At 39.6% G+C, this 27,666-nt stretch overlaps 1 pseudogene; it reads left to right on the forward strand.

Moving 5' to 3' along the window:
- The first annotated feature begins 1,897 nt into the window (after positions 1 to 1,897).
- On the forward strand, positions 1,898 to 3,304 carry LOC101566768 (annotated as a pseudogene).
- The last annotated feature ends 24,362 nt before the right edge of the window (positions 3,305 to 27,666 follow it).

The following is a 27,666-nucleotide window of genomic DNA, read 5'->3' on the forward strand; positions in this document are numbered from 1 at the left end:
GGAAATGAGCACTAACCAATTCTTTAGTTTCTAGGCATACCAGTCCAGTTAAAATCATACCAGTATGGGAGAAGTGTAGAGGCTTTTCCAAGACTCTTCATCTCTTTCTTGGTAAAGATGCAGATGTTAAGTGTTTCTTGTATATATGGAAATTGTATAGCAGCACCTGTCTCACTTTTGAGAAATGAAAGCAATTTCACCAACAGGGCAGAATTAGCTCCACTAGGATTGGTGGTAGGTACCACAATGTATTAGATCCAGTGATATATGTGTTTTCTATGGAAGAAATTTGGGTCTTGAAAAGAAATTTGCCTGGAGCTAATAGAAATACCACCCAGGGCTGTCCCTGCCTGCAAATGGAGCCTTCCAATCTATGTGAGTAGGAAAATTATCTGAGAAATAAAAGTTGAAAGGGGAAGAAATCAGCCTACTAGAAAAAGTATATTTCCCATGAACACTTTAATAATAGGACCTTATAAAAACTCAACAGAAGTGGGCTATGAACAATTTCATTGCCTTATAGAAGGGTGAACTGTTTGTAGTCTTCTAAGCTTGGGATGTCTCACCATGCATTTCAGCTGAGGCAATAAAATCTCCAGTGTTCCTGCCTAGAGGCAATGAACTCAGTTCCGAGTGGGTGGCAGAAAAGCTAAAAATGTAAAGGCAAGATTTTGGAAGCAAAACAGCCCCAGAAATGTTGGAGCAATAAATACCACCACACATCCTTGGCTGATTGAAAAGTCATGTGTGGAATGTGGGATACCCTATGAGCCCAAGAAACTCTCAAAAAGTCATGAAGAATTAAAGGCATTATGTGATTTTTTTACTTAATTTCTTAACTCAAACACAACTTTATTTTTTTTAATGGATGAATTCATTATTTGACGTGTCAGAAAAAAATATCTCCGCTTCACCCAATTACTGAATTATACAGACATTAAAGAGATCTACATTACCCTGCTTACACATGTACAGACATGAATCTGACCAGAGATATCTGTGTCCTCACATCATTGAGCACACAGTTTTGTAAAGTTTGAGTCCAGCCAAGTTAAATACCTACCATTAGAAATAAAGTCAATAATTGCTAGAGGAACAAAAAAGAATAGAGATGTATGAGTCAGCTTTTTGGTGCTGAGACACGAGAACAAAATGACAATTTAAAAGGACAGAAGTGAACTTTTACTTATGGCTTCAGAAGATTCAGTCCACGGTCAGCTGGATCCACGACAGGACACCGTTGCCGGAGGGCTTGGAGAAACAAAGCAGCTCGGCTCATGGTGATCTACAAGCGGAGCAAGGCAGCAGAACCAGACAGGAAGGGCCAGGAATCTCAGAAAGACCCCAAAGTCACGCTCCATGGCCACCCCAAACACACTGAGAAATGTCTCACTAATGCCCTATGCAGTTTCCAAGGTCATCAAGCAAACAATCTACCTTGATGGCCACTAGAGTTGACAGTAAAGTTTCTGAAATGGTTAATCCTTAACCAAAAATTACTACACAGTTGGAAAACTAGAAAACTACAGCCCTTACTTGGAAAATAAAATATTTTGAAAAGAAATACATTGCGAGTAGGCACACATGTGGGTTGACCAGGCAAAATCAAGGAAAATATAATTGAATTCAAAAAATTAACAGCAAATGTACAATTATTATTGAAGCATGAAATTTCAAAACTGGAAACTTAGAACCAAATGAATGGTTTCCATTGGTTTTAATGGAAACTTAGAGCCAAAAATCACAACCAAGTTAAATAAAAATTTTACTAGACTCTTGGGGTGGTAGAGCCCAGGTAGCATCACTGTTACTGTATGGAGAGGACTGTTGGTACTAGCAAAGTCGAAGTTAGGACTGAAGGCACTTTGCTGTCTTCAATCAAGTTGGTGGTATAAAAATGCAGAACAATAAGATCTTTAACTTGGAGAAGCAGAACCAGACTCCAAGGAAGCTTCATCAGCATTACCATTAGTAGCACCAGGAGCAGCAGCAATCACTGTTGCCACCACCATTACCTGCAGATGGGCAACAGGCCAGTAGCCAAAATGAAGGTTTGACTGTTGACCTGAAGCATTTAGGAAACCAGGAGAGAAGACATTTATCCAATGTAGCTTCCTCTTTGTGGGCAATCTGCTCCCTGAGATCACTGAGGAGGAAATGAGGAAACTATTTGAGAAATATGAGAAAGCAAAAGAAGTTTTCATTCATAAGGACAAAGGCTTTGGCTTCATCCATTTAAAAACATTAACCCTTACAGAGATTGCCAAAGTGGAGCTGGATAATATGCCTCTCTGTGGAAAACAACTGCGCATGCACTTTGCCTGCCATAGTGCATCCCTTGCAGTCCAAAACCTTCCTTGGTACATGTCCAATGAACTACTGGAAGAAGCCTTTTCTGTGTTTGGCCAGGTAGAAAGGGCTGTAGTCATTGTGGATGATTGAGGAAGACCCTCAGGAAAAGGCACTGTTGAGTTCTCAGGGAAGCCAACTGAATGGAAAGCTCTGGACAGATGCAGTGAAGGGTCTTTCTTACTCACCACATTTCCTCAGCCTGTGACTGTGGAGCCTATGGACCAGTTAGATGACGAAGAAGGACTTCCAGAAAAGCATGTTATGAAGAACCAGCAATTTCACAAGGAGCGAGGGCAGCCGCCTAGACTTGCACAGCCTGGCTCCTTTGAATGTGAATATGCCACACCCTGGAAGGCTCTTTATTGGGATGAAGAAGCAGTAGCAGGATCAAGTGGACCACAACATCAAGGAAGCCCAAGAGAAGCTGGAGATGGAGATGGAGGCTGCTCGCCAGGAGCACCAGGTTATACCAGTGAGGCAAGATTTGATGAGAGGCCAAGAAGAACTTTGGAAAATGGAAGAACTGCATAACCAGGAGGTCCACAAATGAAAGCAACTGGATCTCAGGCAGAAAGAGGGGTGGAGGGGCCTTGAAGAAGAAATGCGGCTGCAACAAGAAGATGTTGCAGAGACAGCAGGAAGGACTCAAGGGAACCTGCCTTGATGCACGAGAACAAGAGATAAGGATGGGCCAGATGGCTCTGGGAGGTGCTATGGGCATGAGCAACAAAGGCACCATGCCCCTGCTCCGGTGCCAGCTGGTACCCCAGCTCCTCCAGGACCTGCCACTATGATGCCCAATGGAACCTTGGGATTGATGCCACCAACAAGTGAACGCTCTGGCCAGCCTGCTTCAATGGAAGGAATTGGGGCAATTGGTGGAACCCCTCCTGATTTCAACCATGCAGCTCCTGGAGCTGAATTTGCTCCAAACAAATGTCGCCAATACTAATAAAGTTGCAGTGTCTAGTTTCCTGAAACCCTTAAAAGAAGGAACCCTTTTGGACTAGCCAGAATTATGCCTTTAAAAAGCGTTAGCGATTCCTCCTGATAGTTAGGTCTTCCCCGCCTGTACTACTCTAAGGGAATATGCTGGGGGCAGAGGGCAAGGGAGGTACTTAACAAATGTTGCGTGGTTTGTTTAATCAGTTCTGTGTGACACATTCCTGAATTTCAAATACAATGAATTGTTGAAGGCTGGAGGAACCATGACAGGATGATTCCTTAGAGTCCCATTGATCTTGAGCATTCCAGGGTTTTTGTCCATCGTGTCTTATTTGCTTTCTACATACCTCATGCCCAGAGACACTGTCACACGTACCACAAAACCAAAACATCTCCCAGGAACTTTACCCCATTGCTCCATTTGCTCCCAGGTGAGAATTCGGACAAATGTCCACAGAGGTCCAGACAGCATATGTGTGGTTCTGTTATATCCCATATATTACCCTTTCTGTACTAAAGACATTTTCTCTTAGAGAGTTTCATTTTAGTATATCTTCTTAAAAATCTTGTGTTAACTTGCCTCCATGTTTTCCTTGTTTAAGGACATCACAGCAATGACATTTTTCTGTGCATGTTGCTGTTCACAGCTTTTCTTGATAGGCCTAGTACAATCTTGGGAATAGGGTTGCTGTATGCTGAAGGTCTGACAGTAGCTCTTAGCCTTGCCAACCTTAGGCAGTTATGCTGTGCATTTTTATTGGGGTACCATGTTTGATTTATCCCTGATAACTTAAATTTGGAATTGTTCTGAGAAACGGAGCAGTAATACAGCTCAACTTATTAAAGTACCTTTTAAGTCTTTAAAAAAAGTTTTTTACTAGATGAGTCCAATACCATATTCAAGATGACAGAGAAACAGGGCAGTGAACCTGAATACAGATCAATAGATTTTTATCAGGATATATTTCAGATTCAGTGTTTATATCTTTTTATGAATATTATATGTTTATATTAGTAATGTTTACAGTATTTAATGATTGAGTTCATTATGGGAAATTTTTCCATATACATAACATGTTTTCATTTTTACCCCTTCTCATCTCCATTTACAAAAACCTTATTTCCATTTATTCCTTTAACTCTTTTCTTCTTTAAATCCATTTTCTTTTCTTTTTTTCCTTTTCCTTCCCTCTCCTCCTCACTATCTTTCATTTCTCATCCTATGTGGAAAAGTTACTCCCACTCCATCATATCTATCCTCTATTTTTCTACCAAAATACCACACTTTCTCTATCCATTCATTCATCTGATTATGGACATCTGAGCTGTCCCCAGGATTTAGCTATCATAAATTTTGCAGCTGTAAGCATGGGTATACGTGTAACCCTGCAGCGTGATTACTTCAACTGCTTCAGGAAGATCTCTAAAAGGGGGACATCTGGCTTAGATGGCACCTCAAGTTATTTTTTGAGGAATCTCCATACTGATTCCCATAGTGTTTATACAGTACCAGTTTACACTCTCAACAACTGGAGAAAAGATTGCTTATACACATACAGTCCAGAATTTGTAATTGGTTGACTTATTGATGATAGCTATTTTTTCTGCATTGAGATGGAATCTCTTTTGAATTTGTGTTTCCCAAGTAGCCAATGATATTGAACACTTTCAAGGCTTAAACCATGTCTTTACTGATTGTATTTCAGAAATCATAATTCTTTTGGTCTTTCAATTTATATGACAATTTTCTGCAACTCTTACATTGAAATTAAATCTGATGTCCAAAGAAATAAAAATAATTAATACAAATTCCTGGCCAATACATTTATCTTTGCCTTTAATAGAGAACTGTAAGTTATAATATGGCATTCGAAGTGTAATTCTGATGAGGGGAATCATTAGATACATTTTCATAAATCATTAAGTTTCACAAAGTTTAAGTAACAAAGCTAGGAATTATCTGAAGGTTTTTCACCATTTGTACCATCGGTGTCACATTTAGAATATTGTCCACTGAAGTGTGGCATAGATGTTTTAAGAATACTCAGTGTGTGTTTGGTACATTGAACATGAAATGAACGAAGATACTTAGCATTTTTACCTAGTACTTAAAGTTCTGGCCTTCAGTCCTCCTACCCTCCTTATTTATTTATTTATTTATTTATTTATTTAGGTGGAACCAGGGATTGAACTCAGGTCCTTGTGCTTTCCAGGCAAGCACTTATTCCACTGAGCCATCTCCCTGGCCCCTACTACCCTCCTTTTAATGGTTTATTTTCTTCCCAAAATATAACTAGGTTATAAAATAACTCTTATGGCTGGGGAGATAGCTCAGTGGCCTGAGCTCTTGCCTAGCAAGTACAAGGACTCAAGTTCGATGCCCAGTACTGCATGCCATGCAGACCTTGGAACCCTGAGGCACGGTGGCCCACACCGCTGTAATCCCGTGGGAAGGCTGAGACAAGAGGATCACTCTGAGTCTGAACAGGGTAGTGAGACCCTATATCCAATAAATAAATGAATAATAACTCTTCAATAAGATATGTAAATGCTGTAAATCCTAATGTCACCATACTAGTAAATATATTTCAAGTTCTGACATTTTCATACCCTATAAAACGCTTTGGAATTCAGCTTGACTGTGCTAATCTATGCACTTTTTTATAAAGGGGACACTGTTTGCAAATCCAAGTTACTTTCTTGTAGAAATAGCTAGTTTGCATAAGGCAGCAACAAAGGCCAATGAGATGATTGCCCACTTCAGGAACAATTTTGTTTTGTAACATAAAAGCAAAATCCCATTCACAAGTAGCCAGTGTTATTGTAGATTTATTCTTGTTATTGCCTTTTGTTTAGAAGTGGTGGATGGAAAAGAAATATACAAAAACTAGGACAATGGTGATTACAGTTTGCCTTCAATTTTAAGAAAATATTTGAACCACTCAGAATAATCTCACGTGGCAATTCCAGGCAATGTGAACACTCTCTACAAGGGGTATCTGCTCTATGTTGTGCTGTTTGCGCTTTCACAGCTTTGCAATATTAGCATTGTGCACAAGACAGGGAGAAAGAAAATAAGATTTAGAAAAATAAAAACCACAATATGAAAAGCTTCAGTATGTTATGCAAAGTCAAGATGTTTGGCTAACCGTGGAAGCCAGACGGGAACCAACATCTGCCCAAAGTCTGCGTAAGCAAACAGTGCAGTCTCCGCAGCACAGCTCTGTCTGCCAAAACGTGTATTGCAGTTACATTTCAATTTGTTATACTTTAGAATTACTTTCCTGTAAAATTTTATTCTTAAAGACTATACTAGGGCCGGGGAGATGGCTCAGTGGAATAAGCACTTCCCTGGCAAGTGCAAGGGCCGGATTTCAATCCCTGGTTCCTGGAGGAAAAAAAAAAGGTTTTTAAAAAAAAAACTATTATTATCAAATTAAGCAATATTTACTTCATAAAGTATCACTAAATAATATTTCTATTTATGACAAACATTAAAGCTTTCTTTTCCTCATCACTATAATTATGAGATACCATGCTCCTTTTGGAATACAAAAGGTAAGAAATTGTATGGCAGGAATAATGGCAATAACCTTGCCCAAGCTCAAGCAAGAGTGCCCGGGACAGCAGAGGAGACCTTATCACCAGTTTCCAAAAAGCATGACTGTGCACTTTGTTTGCTATTTCCATGAAGATGCAAGATGTCCACAGAAAGATTGTTAGGATCGTGTCAGCTTTCATTCGAATATCTTGACTTTTGACGATTTACATTCTTTGTTCCAGGGCTGCCTTGAATGTGTTTAATTTGTCCTTCGCGTTTTAGAAAAGAACAACCAAAGGGGGGGGGGGGGCTTAATAACACACTCAGATCAACATGTATTTGTTTGAATGTGTGACATTCTATTTAAACAAATTGCCTGTTTTCGCTACAGGTGGTATTGTTGAAATGCACAGCTGTCCTTGCTGCAGTGGGAAGCACGTTAGAGCCTCTGCCTGCCTGAGTGCGCATCCCTGCTCATGCGTTGGAAGCCTCACACGGCGTGACACGCTTAGGCACACAAAAAGCATCCCATTGACATGGTGTCTCCACTACTATCTCTGCACAACAGTCCTGACTGTGATTGCTTAGTAGGCTTCGTCTACTTAGCTCTGCCTTGTTAAAGAGGTCTCGGTGTTCTTGGAGATTAGTTTGCCATTTCAGATAACGCATCTCAATGTTTCCAGTTTCTCAAATGATTCAGATATGGCTGAGTTGCTTGCTCCCTTAAAATATTTTCTGTTCTGACTAAATGTAATCTTCAAACAAAATCTCCTTTTGCAGAGGGGCCTCTGAATTGAGTTATTGTTTCCATCTATCCCAGGGGGTGGGAAGGAGAGGAAAGGTTTAGGATGAAAGGAGAAATATGATGCCCACAAGTGGAGCTTGTTAATGGAAAGACTCCTCATCCATAGCTACAGTCCCACTAGCATAACGGCATAATTAGCTTTGGAGTTTTAGTAATTACCATCCGGATTCCCAAGGAAAACAGTCCTGAAATGACTGCTGTGTGATCACAAAGAAAATTGTAAAGTTTCCTGCTTAGATTTCCTTCAGCTCATAAACAGAAATATGCAAAGATCTTGTGATAAATGACCATGCTTGAAAAATTTTTTCACACTTCAAGATCCTTCAGAGGTTTTGTTTTCTTTTGCTTTGTTTTTTTATAGAGCATCAAGTCAATCCCATATCCCTCTAGCCTCCCGCCTGTGTCAGCCATACTTGTAACACTGGAGCCCTTAACTGAAATAACCTCCATCTGTTCGCCTGCTTCCCCTCTATGACTCATTCTGACACATAAGATCCATTCACCTGCCTCTTTTATTATCTAACCTTATTTTTCATAATTACTGTACTACACTCAAACTTCAAAATGTGGCATGGCATTCAGGTCTGTGGTTTTACAGCTAGCATAATCTCCATACTAGCTATCACTTGCTGTGTGAGCACAGTTAAGTAAATTAACCCATCTTCACTTGAATTTTACCTTCACAATTTCAAGGATATACTCCTTGGTGCCCAAATGTATCTATTAAACTGTCCTGTATTATTTATAGTATTGATCAGATCCTGCTGAAGGTCAATTCTCAGGGCTGTTTCCTCTCATGCCACAATACTGACGGATTTTTCCCTTACCCTAATGAGGAGAAACTCCACTGCCTTCTTGGTCACGTTTATCTCACCTTTTCCCTTGGGCTTCAGCCTGAAAATCCACGGGAACACTATCTACCTCAAGCTGCTCCCGAGAATCTCCCTTTTCCCATGACCAAGTTGTCTTCCATGCCACTCCTCTCATCAGTAGAATGAGGAGGGGACTTTACCACAAGCCCATTCTTTGGTGAATTTTTCAGAACTGACAGAGGTCGCATGCTTTCTTTTCCTTGCAATCGAGGGACTTTTCTTTTACCCTTCTCTTTCTTGTCTTACTCTCATCATCACCTTGTGGAATCCCGAGGTTACTTGCAGACTCAGGCACTCACTCCTTTCACTGCTCAGAACGTTAGCTATTGATCCTTTCTAAGACTCGTCTACACTCGGATGATTCGAATGAAGGCCTAGCTCCTTCTGAAGGGTACTGTGCGTGCAGAAAATGGTTGTGGTGTGGATTCTGAGGCCAGATCTCCTTCCTCAATTCACAATGACTCGAAAAAGCCATGTGGGACTCAACACTGCCAGTGGGTATTTTTTATAACCTTTCCTACTGCCAAGTCTCCTTCTGCTCAGCCCTAAAATCTGTAAATATCATTGGTGCCAGCATGAAACATTCTTCAAAAACCCTCTGCATACAAATTTTGGGGTCCAATCTGTTTTCCAGGGACTCATGAAGGTTGGCTTTAGAAGTGATCTTAAGAAAAGGGCGTTTGGGACCTAGATCACTGGCTGGCAGTGAAGATACTATGACGAGCATTAAGGGAAACACTGATAGCCTCTCTCATGCACTTCTCGGCAATGTTAGAAAGTTCACTGGTGGTGAATTTAAATGGGATGGCATAAGAACATAGATACATAACAGTCTTGTCAGCATACGCATGCTATGTGATCACTGATGTACTGGAGAAAGACACTGAAAATTTTGAGGTAAATGGTCACTAACAAAAGGTGAAGAGTGAGATCCAGAAAGGCTTGATACAGCTTTTAAGCACAGTCTTTGAGCTATAGCTCCAGGGCAAACAAAATGAGAAGTCAGTTCCAGAACGTACGCTAAGAGGAGCTCTATGGCATTTCTATATGTCACAAGAACATGCAGATCCCCTACTGTCATTGACCTTCTGAACACCACACTGATAGCAAGGGCCAAATGTGCATCAGCAGGCTAGTTGAGAACACAGCCTTCTCAAGAAGGGCACAACACAGCAAAGAGCTGTAGAACCAGGAAACATCCTCAGGATGCTGAATAAGAAAAAGAAATAGAAATTGGTATAAAAAGAGTGCCACACTATAGGGGCCCTAGCTTAAAACGTAAAATGTAATGTCGTAAAGAAGACCCAGGGACAGGCTGCTAATACCCTGAACCATTGTTTTCTGTGCACTTAGGAAAATCAATAACCCTTGTTAAGTGAGGTACAAATGCTCAAAAGCTGTTACAATGGAAAAGTGAACCAAAATCCTTGGAGAACTGAGCATGAGAGGATGTACTTTTTATACAAAGGCCAACATTATCTTTCTTTCTTTCTTCCTTTTTTTTTTTTTTTTTTTTTTTGTTGTTGTTGTTGTTGTTGTTGTATTTTTTAGGGAAGGGTCTACAGGGTGTTCAGGGCCTCACCACTAGATTGGATTCATAATGATCTGCCTGTTTACTGTCTTCCAAGAACTGAGATTACAGGTGTGCACCACCACACCTAGTCTCAATTGCCATCTCAGTGTGCCCCAGTTGCAGGGCTGGCAGGGCAGGCCCCGGGATTGAACCCCCAGCCTCTGTACCTGCTTGCAGGTGCTTTAATCCACTGAGCTACTTGGCTGGCCCAACATTTTCATCATGGTTGTTTTAAAGTAAAACCATGAAGGTACTACATTTATCAAAGCAATGAGGAGCACTTCAATATAAAAAAAGGAAAGGAAAATCACTGACAGTTTTTAAGAAGGTCAACTGTGACCATCTTTTCTAACCAAGGGTTGGAGCCAGTGATAGATTCACAGACCTCGCTTCTTTATAACAAAGGGAGTTATAACATTTCAAAAATCAGCAGTCACTTGGCGGTGCTTAACAATCAGAAGCAAGGAAGTTGTAATTACTGCTTAGAGCAGTCTGTCAGAGTGTAAGTCAAAAGGTCTCATTTGTAGACAGCTATGGAAATATTTAATAAACCACGACAATCACAGGAGAAAGATAGGTAAGCGGAGTGGTTAATGATCCATGCAAATAAGCAAAATAAAGCAATGATCAATAATCAGAAAGCTGAAGGATGCATTCTAACAAAGTCAAAATCTCACGCTCAGCTTCTAGATATGAATTCTAGCTTAGAAGCCACTGACTGAAGAAGAAGCAAGGTCCCTGAGAAAGGGCAGTGCCTACACATGGCAGGAGAATGTGTAGAAAGGCCGCCCCCCTCAAAAGCTGCATTGAATTTACTCTCCGGTGCACTGGAGGGAGTGGTGCCCATTCCGAGTACTGTTGGATGCAGAGTCATCATCTGAGTTAATATCATTATCTGGGGAAAAAAGACATAATCATAGATACCTCACTAGAATAGAGGGTGCTAGTGGGCAAGTAATACATAGCCTACACTAAGGGCCAGTTTGCACTGGATTTACTATGTTCAGTGTAATTGCAAAGTGTGTAGTATATAATTTTAAAAGTTCAAGGTATAGAACAGGAATAGATATATGTGGAGTGGGCCAGACCCTTACACTGGTTCCTCTTACAGAGAAAGAACTATTAGAATAGACAACAGCAAGTGGAGATCTTTAAAATGACCCTACACACTTTAACAAAAGTAGAAATCAAAAACCATATCACACATCAGGATGCAGGTTGCAGAAGTCATGTTTACATACCATTTCCATCCATTCACCAGCCAGAACACTACGTGAACAACTGGGATCGTGGCGGATAACATTTCTCTGTTCAAACCAAAGCAAATAGCAGGCCTGATTGAATAATGATGCCAAAATCTTCATGAGAGCACATGTATGCAAGCTTAGAGCCTCATATAGCAGTGGGCTTTTTCCTTATTACAATGAGTGTCATGAGCACTTCGAGGGTCTCCATAGTACAGGGCCTTCTGAGCCACCCACTCCATGGCTGAAGCAGGCCAAACACTTTGCACACCCAATTCCCACCAGTCAGAAAATATCACATCCTGTGCTGGGCCTTTTCAGTGCACAGGCAGGCAGCGTATTATACCTGGGAATACTGCACAAGCCCGTTTCCTGATAGCCAAGAAAGCTGCTGATTTGGAATGTAGTCCCTAGAGGGAGAGGCCTTAGCAAGCTGTCCTGCTCTGCCACTTGGGCATATATTGAGCTGTCCTGTGGTATTCTCTGTGGCATCTGTGCTGCAAGAAATGCGTAGAAATCATCAGTGATGCAGTGGTGATGTAGAGCCCTCGGACTGTAACAAGCATAGTTTATCTGCCTTGATCCAAGATTGGGACAGATGGTCATGGGACATCGAATGACTGAGCAGCCAGACCGAGGCACTTGAAGCCAAGTCATAAATACATGCAGGCTCACAAGCAATTGATCATAGGGCATAAGCAGGGAATCTGGGGACTCCAGCATGAGGCACAAATAGAACCAGAAGTTAGCAGTACCAGAAAGCCACCCACATCCTCATGTCCCCATTGCTGCCTCTCTTCTCATCTCTTGTCCTCAGTTTGCACTCTGCAGTCCTAAGCAAGAGGAGAAGGAGACACCCCATTGCACTCTTGAGTGAATCAGTGTTACATGCATATATATACCTAACATGGACTTCTGCTACACTCTGATCTACTCAGAGAAACAGGGGTGAAGGCAAATCCTTCCAGGAGATCAAACTTGGGGCTACACTTGGCTTTCTAAATTAGGTGAAAATAAGAGTAGAAATATGAGCAACTAAAAATGACCGGGCAGGTCAAGGAAGGGGTTGATTAGAAGGTGGGGTATCAGCAAATCTATTTAAACCCCCTGAGAAAAAGCCATAGTTTAAAATGTTGAGAGAGGCCAGGGAGATAGCTCAGTGGAATATGTGCTTGCCTGGCAAGCACAAGGCCCTGAGCTTGATCTCTGGTACCACCAAAAAAAAAAAAAAAAAAAAAAAAAAGCAATAAAATGTTGAGAGTGTCCTCTGAAGTCAACACGGAAAATGAGTCAACAACGGATCAATTTGGGAACTCCCTCTTAGTGGCTAGGTCATAAAAAGTGGTCAATAAAATTCTAAGCCTATCTGGGTGGAGTGCAGATGTTCAGTACGGATACTTCCAGCACTACGAAAGCAGGTTTCTGGTGATGGTGATGCATTCAAAAACAATGACATAGCAGCAAAGCTAGAGCTTTGTAAATAAATAGTATTCAGACCTGAAGAAAGGTTCAAAAAAGAAAAGATAGGCTAGCAAGAGAAGGAAGGGAAAAGCTAGATTCTAATAAATCAAGCATAAACCTAAATTATGTCCAATTCATGACATTTTTGTCATGGATGTGTTCTTGTCGGGAATGTGAGCATTGCCAGTCTTAAATAATTGGTGCTTTGAGAAAGACAGATATCTAGAACTGTATGCCTATTACACGGTGCTTTTGGAAAGAAATTAAGGATTGTAGTAGGAAACCTAAGATCCAGGAGTAAAGAATCTTAAATTTACATGCTACACTTAGTAGAAGACATTCTAGTAGGTATTCAGCAATTTCCCAATCCAACCTCGCAACTCTTAAAAGATATTTTACAGTAATGGAACAAAATTGTGACTTTCTGCTACTGTGAGAAGAGCTAGTGCTTTGATTTACACTTCTAGATTAAGATTTGTATATTTGCATTTAATGAAGGTGCTAGTCCTATTCAACCGTGGGCCAAATTATGTCTCCTGAAATCATCTGTTGCAGTCCTACTTTCATTTTTTATTTATTTATTTATTCTTCTATTTTAGGGAAGAGTCTACAGGGTGTTCAGGGTCTCACTACTAGATCGGACTCACAGCGATTCACCTGTTTACAGCCTCCCAAGAGCTGGGATTACAGGAGCACACTATCATGCCCAGTCTAAAGAACTCATCTTTTTTTTTTTTTTTTTTTTTGACAGCACCAGGGATCAAATTTGGGACCTTGTACTTGCCAGGCAGGCACTTATGCCACTGAGCTACATAAGCAGCCCTGAAGTCCTACTTTCAGATACCTCAAAATGTTAATATATTTTTGTGTTGAGACTTTAAAGAGATTGTAAAGAATAATGAGGTTATATGCATGAGTCCTAATTTAACCTGACCAGTATTCTTACAAAAAATAAATTTGTATACACAAACCAAGTATGGACAGGCACAGAAAAAAACATCACGTCAAGACACAGTGGCAGGGCAGCCCTCTGTAAACCAAGAAAGTAAAACTTCCAACACATCAGTCTTGGGCTTATGGAAGCCTCTGGCATTGTGAGGAAGTGAATTTTTATTGTTTAAGGCGCTTGTTCTGTGGTATTGTACCATGGCATTCTGTATCTTGCCATCCCAGTGAGAAACAATTTAATTTCTAGCTGTGAGGCAACTATCCCAGACAGTTGTGTGATTTTCTTTGGTTGAACTGACTAGAGTAAGAAATTAAAGGTGAGCTCACAGGCTTTTGTGTCTCCATTTCTGAGGCTTTCCACTTAGTGAGGAAGTCAATTATGGGCCATTCTTCCTTATGTCACACATGCAGGTGTGGTGTGCTTACTTCACTCTGTCTAGAAAACTCTGTTGCATGGCCTGGATATATATAGAATTCATGATGGAGATGAGAATGGAAGTTTGAGTTGCTTTCCCCAATATAGGCAATTTAAAGAAAAAGCAGAGCTGTGTCTATATCTGGGTTCAGAAGGATGCTGATCACTACTAAAAGGAGAATAGTCTTTAAAGGTGGAAATGTTTCCCTAACATGCTCACTTTAAAAGGAAACCATCTTTGATATCATCCACATTATTGTAGACTTTCTACCTTAGAAAGAGTTATGAATGATCTTTTCTAAAATAGGAGAATTTGATGAGCAAAGCAGCTCAGCAGACTAAGAGCCTGCTTTGGCAAGCTCAGGTACCAAGGTTCCACCCCCAGTTCCATGTGCCAAGCCTGCTCGTGGGGTGTGTTGAGCTGGTGACTGAGTCCAGCCATGGTGACATATGCCTGTAATCCCAGAGCTGGGGGGCTGAAAACAGGAGAATCACCACGAGTCTGATCCGCATAGTGAGACCCTGTACCAAATACACAAATGAAAAGAATAGGGGAGTAGCTGAAAGATAACACTCTAAGAAGTAGACATCCATATTTATTACTTTTATTTAAGTGTCTTTGCCCAGAGTAAAAATTGACATAATTAACTGTAGCACTCATCTCTCCACAAGGCCGTGTCAACCATGGGTGTGTGTTCTCCTAAGCATGGCCGTGACTGCAAGAGTCTGTCCTGTGGTACGTCTACGTGTCATAGGAAGGCCTGCTGCCCAGGAGAGGGCCAGGAACCTCTTCTCCTGTGCACCTCCTTCCTTTGCTCGCTATTACCCTCTCCACTCTCCATTACTCTCTCCTCTCACAAGTCGTGTCTTTTTATTTCTAGCTAGCTAGTCATCATAGAACTGCTGATAAAAGAAGAGAGAAGAGATTCTCACTTGCATCAGATTCGTGCTACTGTCATGGAATGGAAGGGGTGAGTGGACCTACTGCTAGGACAGAACCTGAACTTCTAAAACAAAGTTAAATTAACTGTTTAATGCAAAGAATCTGAAATTCTGTATCACTTGTAATTTTTTTTCTGTTTTAGTACTATTTTGTACTCTTTTTTAAAATAAAAGAGAATTTTAAAAAGAATTTGAACTGTTCATGTTAATTATTATCTAATATATCATTTTAAGGGGCTGGGAAGTAGCTCAGTGGAATGGAATTGAATTCGATCCCTGGTACCACCAAAAACAAAAACAAAACCAAAAATACCTATCATTTTATTTTTCCCACATACGCTTTTCTTGAAGTGAAATCCAACCGAAACTCCCGTGCATCGTTGCATCACTCTTCTTTCCCCTGTGCGATGGACTAAGAGTCTGCGCGCTCCCAAAAAGTGTTGAAGCATTAATCCCAGCACCTGGAGGGCAATGGGAGGCGCGACCTTGAGGAGGGAATCCTCACGGTGGAACGAGTACTGTCTAAGGGAGCCAGAGCGCTGGGCAGGGAGAAGCCAGCAGGAACAGTCCCCACCACGAGCCGCGCTGCTGGCTGCTGAGCCCCAAGCCTCAGGCCTGTGAGAAATCAATTCCTCTTTTCTCCAAGCCCCCAGTCTTTGGTGATTGCTCAAGCAGCCTAAACCCACAAAGTCACCCTATGAACTGGCCAATTTGAAAATGCACCACTTTCTAGGTAAAAGACGTCCTTGGCTATTGTTTCCTTTGACAAACCAGCCTCCCTGATGAGAATTTACTTCCATGAAATAGTTGAACATGTAAAGACAGATATTCAGGAAAGTGTGTGTGTGTGTGTGTGTGTGTGTGTGTGTGTGTGTGTTTGGGGTGTGTGTGTGTTTGGGGTGTGTGTGTGTGTTTAGGGCGTGTGTGTGTGTGTGTGTGAGTGTGTGAAATTAAAAAGTACCATTGGAAAATAGGCCTCCCTTTGGAGACCTTCTCTAATATAAACTTACATTTTAGCCCAAAGGAACAATAACAGGAACAATAAATGCGCAATCTAGCTCCCCAAGGAAAATTAAATCCACATTTAAGAGCTTTTATCATTGGCTCTAATACACTATCTAGTTTGTCAAATGGGATATATTTATCAGCATAATAAAAGAGTACCAGGAAATTACATAATGGGAGTAATTATCTGCCCTTCCTTCCTTCTCAGAAGTAAGTGTTACTAAAATTCAGGAACATACAAGAGAACTTCTTGTTTCTAAACCTGTGATGCTCACTGACCTGCCTTGTCATTATGCAAATAAAGTGTCATCGGAAGAGGAAGAAGTTCCACTTGCTCGAACAGGCTGATCTTCAAGGGCTGGCTGGATCTTGGGATCACCATGTCATCCGCTGTGTACTGATTCCAACCCTGTTCATACTTTTATCTTGAACTGAAAGACCTCAACTGAGAAGAAAGATGGAGTCCTCTGGAAAAAAATTTCATATTTACCTACTTACACAGATACGACCTTTTTTTTTTTTTTTTTTTTTTTGGCAGTACCGGGGATTGAACTCAGGACCCTGTGCTTGCCAGGCAAACACTTATTCTACTGAACTATTTCCCTGGGCCCCAGACAATAAATTTCATGTGTTCACCATCTCATCTTATTCATGAGAACTTTTATTGTGCATTAATGTTTTTGGCTATGGGTGGGAAGGGTTCATCATTTCTTCCTTTTCCAGTCCTCGCTGGTCCTTAGCTGCTTTGTGCTGACCAGCTGAGTGGACCAAGGCTGGGAGCAGCATCTCATTCTCCAGACATTTCTGCTGGATTTCCACATAATTCTCGTTTCTGTTTTCTGTGTATTATTTCCCTGTGATCTGGCAGCCTCGTAATCTGATAAATTAAACTTAAATGGTGAACTAATGGTTGTTAATAGACTTTTGCATTCTTTCAATCGAATGTGACTTCATCTTAACCAGGTCTTTTGAAAATAAAGTTTTAGGCTGAAAAGGTCACGTAATGGCATTTCAGATGCCTGGGAAGGCCTGTAGTAGAGAATGCTTGGGAAATGGATTCCTAAAAGGTTTGTAAGAAGGCAGGGTTCTTCCCTCCACTGCCTCCACACAACTACGGCGTTCTGCTGGATGCAAGCCGAACACTTCTTTACAGGAATTGTGATCAAATGCAACTGCTGTGAAATGCGACCTCGAGAACGGAGATGCTAACCATTGCATGGGCGGCCGATCAGAATCCCAAAAGACTGTAAGATATCAAAATGCTTAATGGTCACAGGAGAGCACGTTAAGACAAGCACGGGTGGTGGAGAAGGGCGAAGTTTCCAGATCTCCCTGAGTAGAAGAGAAAAATTTAGATGCAATAATGAAATGGATACATTTATGTTGATGTAGTACGAGGACTCCAGAGACCCAGGGAGGATGAAGTAGGGGACATTCTAGATGTAAGGACAGTCAACAGGGAGGAGAGTAAAAGGAAAAAAAGAAAAGATAGTTGAGAACAAGTATTCAGTAGTCTTGCATGATTTAAATTTTGGGTAGAGACTTGGCATTTACTGATTGGGGGAAAAAACAGTTCTTGCTGGCCCAAAACTTCTTAATGAAAAGAAGTTTTCAAAACCTCAGTCTGCCCTTTCCTTATATTGCCTCAATGTTGTGCCTTTCTTCAGTTGAAGTGCTTACAAAATATTCACCAAAAGTTTAAACGTTACATTAAGAATAAGTGGGCTACCTTTTTAAGTTAATGTACTCATCAGTGGGAGAAGCAGCCTTCTTCTCAGTGTCTAATTATTAACCTCTAGGGACACTTGTTTACATTCCTGAGAGCATGACCACATCAAATGGCCTTCCACACCCCGCCCTGCATCTGACTGCAGGCAGGCGACGTGTACTCTCCCCAGGTAGATTCATTTTCTGTGATACAATATTAAGAACGCTACTCAAAAATAAGACTAAGGGAGTTCTGTCCCACAGTCGTCCCTGGGAAAGAACTTATCAAGTGTAATAATGCGATAATAAGAAAACAACAGCGAGCAGGAATTTCCTTCAGGGGTTTCTCCTGTCTGTCCAGGCAAAGACATGGTAAAAGGACTAACACTCCGTGTGCATAGTTCAGCTGGCTGCTAATCTCTCATCATGTTTAGCAAGTTGAAAGGCAAGTCCTAGGAGCGAGGCTTAGAGACTTATGCGGGTTTTTAGAATTTGTACTCTTAACTCTAATTCCTATTCTATACTCTCCCAAAAGGGAAAATCTTAAATCTTCTTTCTGAATCTTTAATTGGCACCTCTTCAAGTCTATGTCTGTGTAGATCTCCTGAGAGTTATGAAATATGCTTGATTTGATTTTTAAAAGCACCCAGAAGCCTCATTATAGCACCTATCTCCCTTCCAAGCACAAGGCTTTTCAGTCAGTACTGTTTTCTGTAACTATAACTCTCATAGATAAAACATAAAAATAAAATAATATGTACTGTCTCACATTGACATCATTGAGAATACCTGAGTTTGTATTTCAAAAATTAGTTCCAACAAAAGTAGTGAGAATTTGTTTTGAGCTCCACTTTCAAGCAAAGCTCAAATTTGAGTGAGAAGCGGCTACGGGAAGGATGCACCATATTCCCAGAAAGAAACCCAAATGTTTGCAAAGGAATACAATGAAAATGAAACATTTTCTTTATATTCTTGGCAAGTATTTTAAGCAATGAGAAAATAAGTACCACTTGAAGAAACTAACGGATACAAATTTCAGCTCAACCCCAAGGCTGTCTAAAGTGACTGTCCCAGCTGTCCAAGATGTGGTAACATCAAAAGCTTCCTGTCTCTGAAAAGTTTGACTTATAAGATGTTGTCAGGCAGGGGAGATGGCTCAGGAGAATAAGCACTTCCCCAGCAAGTGCAAGGATCTGAGTTCAATCCCCGGTTCCGCCAAAAAAAAAAAAAAAAAAAAAAAGACATTGTCTTTGACAACCACATGTGGCTAGCAAAATTACTATTTTTGCTCTGAATGTACAAATTTTGTATTTAGTGGGCTTTTTTTTTTCTAATTTATCTTCCCTAGGCATCTTAATTTTCTTTCCACGTCATGTTTCTGGACTCTCAAGTCTTGGTTCTCTATATTATCAGAACGTTATGGGGAACATTATTTGTGATAAGGAACCAGTGACTGGCCATGTTAGCATTTCTCAGGAATACCTACAGCACAAGGGAATGTAAGAGGAGGAGAACAGTGCAGATCTAAAAGAAGTGCCCTACTAGGCGTAAGCACCAGAGATAAGTATATACATAATTAAGAGAAAATTTGAACCAAAAAATGTTTTTCTCAGTGTGCCCTCAACAGAAAATGCAACTATGATTGCTTATTTTTCCAAATGTGAAATGAAATCCTACCTCATTTGGATCTTTTTAATAAAGTAACAAATAGTTACTCTGCAAAACATTTAAAAGACATTTCCTTAAGTCAACTAAATGATTTCTGGCTTAATAATAGTAGTAGATAAAATGAAATCTCCCCCAAAACCATCAGTCAGTTGAATGTATTACGACAAAGCAAAAAGAGACGCGAACTGGAAGCTGACGCAATCAACGCCCGGACTCCAGATTCCACACCACTAACCCAGGTCACTCTCAGCAAATCATTTAACTTCTCTGGTCACTGTCAACCTGTTTACAAGGAGGAAGTTGAAACAAACAATCATTAAGCTCAAATCTCATCCTGAGACTACTGTGGAACAGAAGTAAAGAAAGCTTTTTAAAAAAATGTTTTTAAATATTTTATTCATTTTAATGAGAAAAAATAGCAATGAAACAGTTTCAAAACAAGTTAGTAGGACAGTTACAATAATTAATACAGTACATATTGTTGTGTTCATAGTAGTTATTCAGAGGACAAGATGCAGACATGATATCTTGTCTAGAAAATATTAGTATTCTTCTCATTCAACTAATAGAAGTTAGCTGCATATCTATCCTAACTATTTTGTCTATATGTGTATATATTTTTTCACTATTAAATGGTCCTTCATTTATGTCCCCCATTTTGTTTTGTTTTGTCAGAGATGGGTGTTCCATTGATGTTAGAGAGGCTGTATTAGGAGAAGTCTTTAAAGGACCTTTTCATACTTGACTCCAGTTCAACTATTGTAGGTACTTGAATTCAGCAACATAGCCCAATATGGTCTAACAGTCCATAATCATAGTGGGTTGTCAGAAGAACTGGCAAATGTCTGAAGTTGTTGACTTAAACCTTTTACAGCTCAGCCTTACAGCTCAGCATCTTAATATGGCATTACTTTCTCTACCTTGTGGTTATACTTTTCTGCTGGATGGTTAAGACCAAGTTAAAGCAAGACCTATATAAGTAAAAATGTAGCTTTTGGATCTGGCAAGGTCAGTCAAATACCCCCAGGATTTACTCTGAGACCATATATAGCAACTTGTAGATCTTTTCTCAGTGTCAGCCATGTGGATGAGTCATAGCCATTGCTTGACCAATTTATTCTTTCTGAAAGCCTGAAAGAATTTTTTTTCTCTCCATGTGACTCTTCTTAGGCCCACTACACCTCATTGATCACTTTCCTCTGTGGTCTCATAATCTCCTTGATCAGAACATTTGAGACACCACTGAGTTACAGGAAGTCAAAGCACAGGTTCTCTTATGTCCTGAGTCCTCACTGACCTTGAAGTGTTAGGGCCAAAATGTTAGCTATCCTTGTCACCCCTCTTTTTCTCTAGTTTTTGGCCTACAAACTTTAGCTGTTAAACATCCAGAAGAGAAGCTTAATGATATTATTACCCTGTAACAGAGGCAGTTGAGCTTAACATCACTATCTGTCTGAATCTCAAACTCCTTAGACATAACATGAAACTGCTATTTTCCAACAACCATGGATAGTCTAAACTTTAAATCGCTATAGAATGTGAGAAAAAAATCAATTACACATTTTACACAGAAATTTAGAAATCAAACCATATACAACATTACAGCAGGACAGTCCTATGACTTTTTTTTTCTTGTCTCTTGTTTTCTTTTATTACCTTTTTTTCTTTACAAACATTTACTTTAAAGAGAGTATAGCAACACTTTATATGACATTAGTAGAAAGTTTAGACTGCTCTGAAGAGTTGACTTGTTGTGGCCACTGACAGAACTAGCCTCCACCATGGAAAACACTCACTCAGAACCAGGTCGACAGACTTTCTTAGGTGTTTATGTGCAATCTGCTTCAAACGCTGGATCACAGGCAAAAATGCACTCCACTTGAATCCTCATAAATATGTGTTTCAGCAGCTCTATCTTTATCTGCTCAGGAAACTACCCCAAGGAAGTTGCCCTGGCAAGAGCAGCAGACACCACCCACTGGTGTTGAGAATGCACAAGACCGTGTCTGTTCATATTGATGCATAACGTTAATTTTTGTCCCTACTTGGGCAGCATATTTACTTCCAATGAAAGCCTTAAAGCAAGATGGCAATGCGCTGTCCATGCTCTCATAATGTACCTGTTCATAACGCTTTTAATCTTAAACTGACTCATAAAACATTTGCTTTATGAAACCTAACAAATTACAAGCAACAAACACAAGAAAAGAACTGAACCAATACCCCAAACAGCTATAAAGACTAAAGGTTTCATCCTGTCTTCCCCTGTGTTTATCATGAAGTAAGGTAGAGAAAAATAACTTTGCATGCTTCCTAGATACACACTTCTTGTGCAAGTCAGAATACTTGAGCAGAGGCTGGTAAGCATTTTCTTTGCGCAGCCAGTAGTAAATGTTTTGTGAGCCCTAAGACCTTGGTCGCGATTGCTTACCTGTGCCAACACAGAGCACATCGCCCACACAGATTGCAATGTTTTCATAAAAACCTACTGATGAAAACAGGCAGGGGCCATACTTGAGGCTTAGGCTGCAGATTTTTGTGTGTGCATTATGGTGCTTTTCATTATATATGTGCTATATTTTGGCAAAGAGAAAAGAGTAAGATATTTAGGGTTTCAGAGCCAATTACAGAGAATGATTTAGCAAAGGCAGTTGCCGTAAGGCCACAGCTAGTGAGCCCAGTGAGTGCGAAATTCTCCTGTCTGCAGTAATTATGAGACACCAAAGTCAAACATATCAAGTCATAAAATCTAACAAATGCTTGTGTGTTTAAAGAAAAGAAAAAAGTGTTAATATAGTCTGAGGAATGCATGAGGTGTCATCAAAACCTATGGTGTATGTCTTATCTTATTTTTAAAAATTTATTGAAACAGAAGACACATTGCCACTAACCTGTCTCAAAATATTCCCCCTTTCTTTGAACTCACTGTTCAAAGTGGGGCTGGTTCCTGAGGGCATTAGGTCTATGCATCTTTTATAATAATACATTTTTTAATTTAAACACTCATCATAGTTTATGATCACATCTCACATCATTTTGTATTTAAAATTTCCACTTATATAATGGGATTAATGTGCAAACTTCAAAAGCTTCAAATAATGTATGAATTGTCAAGACGTTTCATTCAAGAATGTTCTCCATTGTAATGTTAGGTCATCTTAGTTTCATTTCTTCAAAGTGGCCCAACTGTATTAAAGAGCAGGTAGACAGCCCTGTGAGAGCAACATCACAAGAACATTGTAATAGTTCCTATTCCAAAGCAAAAGGAACCCTGTAAGCTGTTAGTTTTTAAGAATGTAACAGTTGTCTTCTAAACGAAAGTTAGACTGAGTCCAAGATGGAAGAAGCAGTGAAGTAGGAAAAGAGAGAAAAGTTTGTACTGAATGCAAAGATACTAGAAGACATACCGTTCTCTTGTAAGATAGAATGGATTTATCATGTTAATTTACCTTTTTTTATTTTTAAGCACGTCAAAATAAAATCCTGGTAGCTGTGAGTCCATGATTTGCGCTCTCTGTGTGATCAGGATTCATGTTCTAGTATCTCATTTTTCCCTATTTCAAGAGCAAACCTCGCTTTGCCAAGGCCTTGCTCCTTGAGACCTAGTTAGGAAGGTCACTAGTATACAACTGAGTGCTTGGTAGTGATGACTTCCAACATCAAAATTTCATACAGGTAGGAGTGATATGAGGAATAGGCTATTCTTTGGCTTTGGGATTGAAAATTCTACTACTGGCTGCTTTCTTTCCAACTCTTTTCTCACCTAATGATCTTTATTCATGTAAAATTGGCTTGCTGGCAATTGCTACCTTTGAGGATACGTAGTATCCTACACAAGCTCTTCAAAGTTCCTGTTCCTATTCTGCAGCACCATTTGAAGTTGTATTAAAGCTCTATCAAAATAAACCTAAGTGGGAAGATCCGTACTGATGGTTTGGTTACAGCTGTATGCAAACAAGTCGTAAGGTGATTGTCTAAACGTTTACTTAGTTCTATGGGCCCTGGATGGAAGATTTTCAGCAAATTACTTAATCCATCTAAAATATTAATTTATCTTCCTAAAAATAATTGATTACCTTGAAACACTTCAGAGGACTCTGAATGGCCCATGGGACTCTGGTGAGTTGCAATCCCTGGGCCCAGCACTCACAGGTGTGCTTTCTTGGTATTGGGCCCAACCATTTAAGAACTTTAGAACATTCTGGGCAACCTGTGGGACTCTGGTAAGATCTGATCTTTAGGCTCTGGCATGCAGGCATGAAGTTTACGTCAGTGTCATTCCAAACTTTTAAGAACTTAGACGGGTTCTGGGCAACCCTGGTGATCCTGGTGAATCTGGCCCATACCCACTACCTACAATGAAGCTTTGTTGAATGTCAGCCAGTCACCCCCATGAGTAGTAAGAGCCTTGATGAGTTCTACCCTGCTCTCCACTATAGCAGAAACCTTACTGATCCACACCCAATTGCTCTCCCATCACTGATAAGTCTAGGTGATTATTGTGAGCTTCAAAATGTCAAATCATGCCCCTTAGCTCAGTTGTTTAAGTAGCTGCTTCAACAAAGCAATCAGGCTCAGGTTGCTGTGGTTTGATCACCACAACTCCAGCCAGCCAAACCTGCCCTGAAGGCATTCTGAGCCTGCCCCCCCCCCCGAAAAAAAAATACCTCAAAATGTCAAATCGCAGAAGCAAAAGGCAATCCAACCAATCCAGAAGAAACCCAGGAGACAAAGACATACAAGTACATACAAATAACATGCTTGCAATTTATGAAATGATAGCAATGAGGTAAATAAACAACTGCATCAGGCTATAGAAGAAATAAGATCAGGGAAAAAAAGTCTCAGGTCAAAAAGTAAATGACAATAATTGTGAAACAAATCACTCAGCACAGCTAAAGAAGATATAGATAATAAACAGAGGAGAGGGACAACCTGCTCGGGCCCCCTCCAGTCTCTCTCTCAGACAAGAGCTTTCTTTCCCTCAATAAATATACTCTGCTCATAAAAAAAAAAAATACAAGAGAATAAAAAACAGTGGAAACGCTGAATGAACAATACAGAAAAGAACCAGAATGCATGAAACATTCAAACAGATATCCAGGAAATTAAGAATTTCATTGAAAGCTGGAAAAACTGCTAGAATGAAGCTCAAAATAGAGCTTCAGGCCTCAAAGACAGTGGTGCTAAAGAAGGTGAAAGAAAAGATCTCTTAAAACTAACAAGGGGGCCGGAGAGATAGCTCAGTAGAATAAGCACTTGGCTGGCAAGTGTATGGTCCTGAGTTTAATCCCCAGTACAAAAAAAAAAAAAAAACTAACAAGAAATCAGAAAATAACAATTCAACAGGAGAACAGCACAAATGACATAAAAAGACTATTTTCAGAATCACTAGCAGAAAATTTTCCAAATATGAGAAAAGAATCTGACGTACAGTAAGTGAGGCACATAGAACTCCAAACAGCCATAATCAAAATAAATCTACACCTAGATAGACGATAATCAAGATCTCAGAAATTCATCAAAAGTATAGAATATTAAAAGCTGCTAAAGAAAAGAAACAGATCACCTACAATGGAAAGCCCATCATTATCATGGCAGATTTCTCAACACAATCAAATCAAGAAGAGATTGCAGTGAAGTATTTCAGATCCTGAAAGAAAAGAACATCCAACTCAGATTGATGTATCCTTCAGAACTATCTATCAGATTCAATAGGAAGATACTTCTTTGACAAAAAGCAATCAAAGGAATTAATGACCACTAAGCCAGCCCTAGGAAGAGTACTAACAGATATCCTAGAAAGGGACAGAAACAACCACAGCTTCAAGAACACCAACAGAGGAAATCATTAAAAAGAGGCAAAAATTACAGATTCTACAGCAGGAAAATAACATGTCAAACATAAGCCGATACTTATATAGTTACAACCATCAATGTAAATAGGCAAAATTCACCAATCAAATGAAACAGACTAGCAGAGTGGATTAGGAAACAAAATCCAACAATATTACAACCGAGAAACACATTTAACTCTAAAGGAAATTCACAGACTCAAAGTCAGAGTGAAAAACAATTCTCCATGCCACAGGAAAGCACAAAAAATCAGGGTTTGCTAATCTGGTTGCTGACCATGTCATCTTTAAAGCAAAAATCATTCAAAGAGATGAAGGTCGCTACATACTCTTTAGGGGAAAACTGCAAGAGGAAGAGAACAATTATAAATATATATGCACCAAATATAAGAGCACCCACCTTTATAAGAAAAATTTTATTTTTCTTTTTTAAATATTTTTATTAATTTTATTGAGAAACGAATAACAATGAGACAGCTTTAAAACTGATTAACAGGACAGTTTCAATAATTAATACATTGTATACTGTCATCTTCTTAGTGGTTATCCAAAGTACAAGATGCAGACGTGATATCCTGTCCAAACACTATTAGTACAAATCTTTCTTCTCACTGAATTAAGAGAAAGTAGCTGTATATCTATCCTAACTCTTTTGAATAAACAGATACAAAATGCTCCTTCATTTGCATCCCCCTTTTTTGTTGTTTAGTTTTGTCAGAGAAGGGTATTCTGTTGCCATTTAAATACTGTAGGTGTGTAAATTCAGCAAAATAATCCAGTATAGTCCAGTAGTCCATAATAGTACTGGGTTAACCATAGGACTAGCAATGATAAGACTTTTTTTTTTTTCAGAACTGAGGATTAAACTCAGGCCCTTGCACTCACCAGGGAAGCTTTTATTCCACCGAGCCATCTCCCAGGCCCTTTATAAGACAAATTTTAACAGATGAAAAATCAACTGAGCAATAATACAACTATAATGGGGGACTTTAACTTGGCACTGTCACAAAGAGATAGGTCAACTAGGCAAAAGATCAGCAAAGAAATAACAAAAAAGGCTAAACTTGTGAAGAAATGGGCCTAGTAAACCTTTACAGAGTGTTTCACCCAGCAAAAATAGAATACACATTATCCTCAGATACACATAGAATGTTCTCCAAAATAGACTATATACTAGTATACAGAGTATGCTTAAGTAAATGTAAAGGAATTGAAATTATCCCATGCATACTCTCTAACAACAGTGCAATCAAACTGGCAATTATTGGCGAAAGAAACCACAAAACACCATAAATACATGAAAATTATATAGCAACCTCCTAAACAACGAACCATTGTGTCACAGATGAAATTAAAGAAGAAATTAAAAAATATTTACAATCAAATGAAAATGCAGATACAACTTACTGAAATCTGTGAGACACAATGAAAGGTGTCTTAAGAGAAAAAATTTGTAGTGGCAAATTTGCACATTTGCAAAACAGAGCAAGCCCAAATAAACAATCTTATGCTGTACGTCAAGCTCCTAGAAAAAAAAATAATAAGTCAAACCCAAAGCCCAAGGAAAGAATAAATTATAAAGATTAGAGCTGAAATTACTGCAATGGAAACAAAGAAAGCAAAGAATAAATGAATCAGGGCTGGCCAAATATATCAGCAGATTAAAGCACCTGCAAGTATGTAAGAGGCAGGGGTTCAATCCTGGCCCTACTCCTGGGACACACTAAGACAGCAATTGAGACTGGGTGTGGTGGCATGCACCTGTAATCCCAGCTCTTGGGAGGCTGTAAATAGGCAGATAACTATGATTCTGATCTAGTGGTGAGACCCTGAACACCCTGTAGACCCTTCTCTAAAAAAAATACAAAAACAAATAAATAAAAATAAAAAAGAAAGAAAGAATAAATGAATCAAAGAGTTGGTTCTTTGAAAGAATAAATAAAATTGATAAACCCCTAGTCAACCTAATCTAAAAAAGAAAAGAAAAAAACCAACTTCATGCAATAAGGAATGAAAAGGGTGAAATCATTTCAGAACCTAGAGAAATTCAGAAGATCATCAATAGCAACTTCCAAAATCTTTACTGTCACAGGATGGAAAACACAAAGGAAATGGTTAGTTTCCTAGATACATGGGAAATGCCAAAGCTGAGTCAAGATGATATACAAACTGAATAACCCAATAATGTGCAACAAAATTGAAAATGTAATAAAAAAATCTACCAACAAAGAAAAGTCCAGGCCCCAATGGCTTCACAGCTGAATTCTACAAGCAATTTAGAGATTTAATGCCAACTCTTTTCAAATTCTTCAATAAAATTGAAAGGGAAGCAA

Source organism: Octodon degus, unplaced genomic scaffold (assembly GCF_000260255.1).
Source record: "Octodon degus isolate 3935 unplaced genomic scaffold, OctDeg1.0 scaffold00174, whole genome shotgun sequence".
Taxonomy (NCBI): Eukaryota; Metazoa; Chordata; class Mammalia; order Rodentia; family Octodontidae; genus Octodon; species Octodon degus.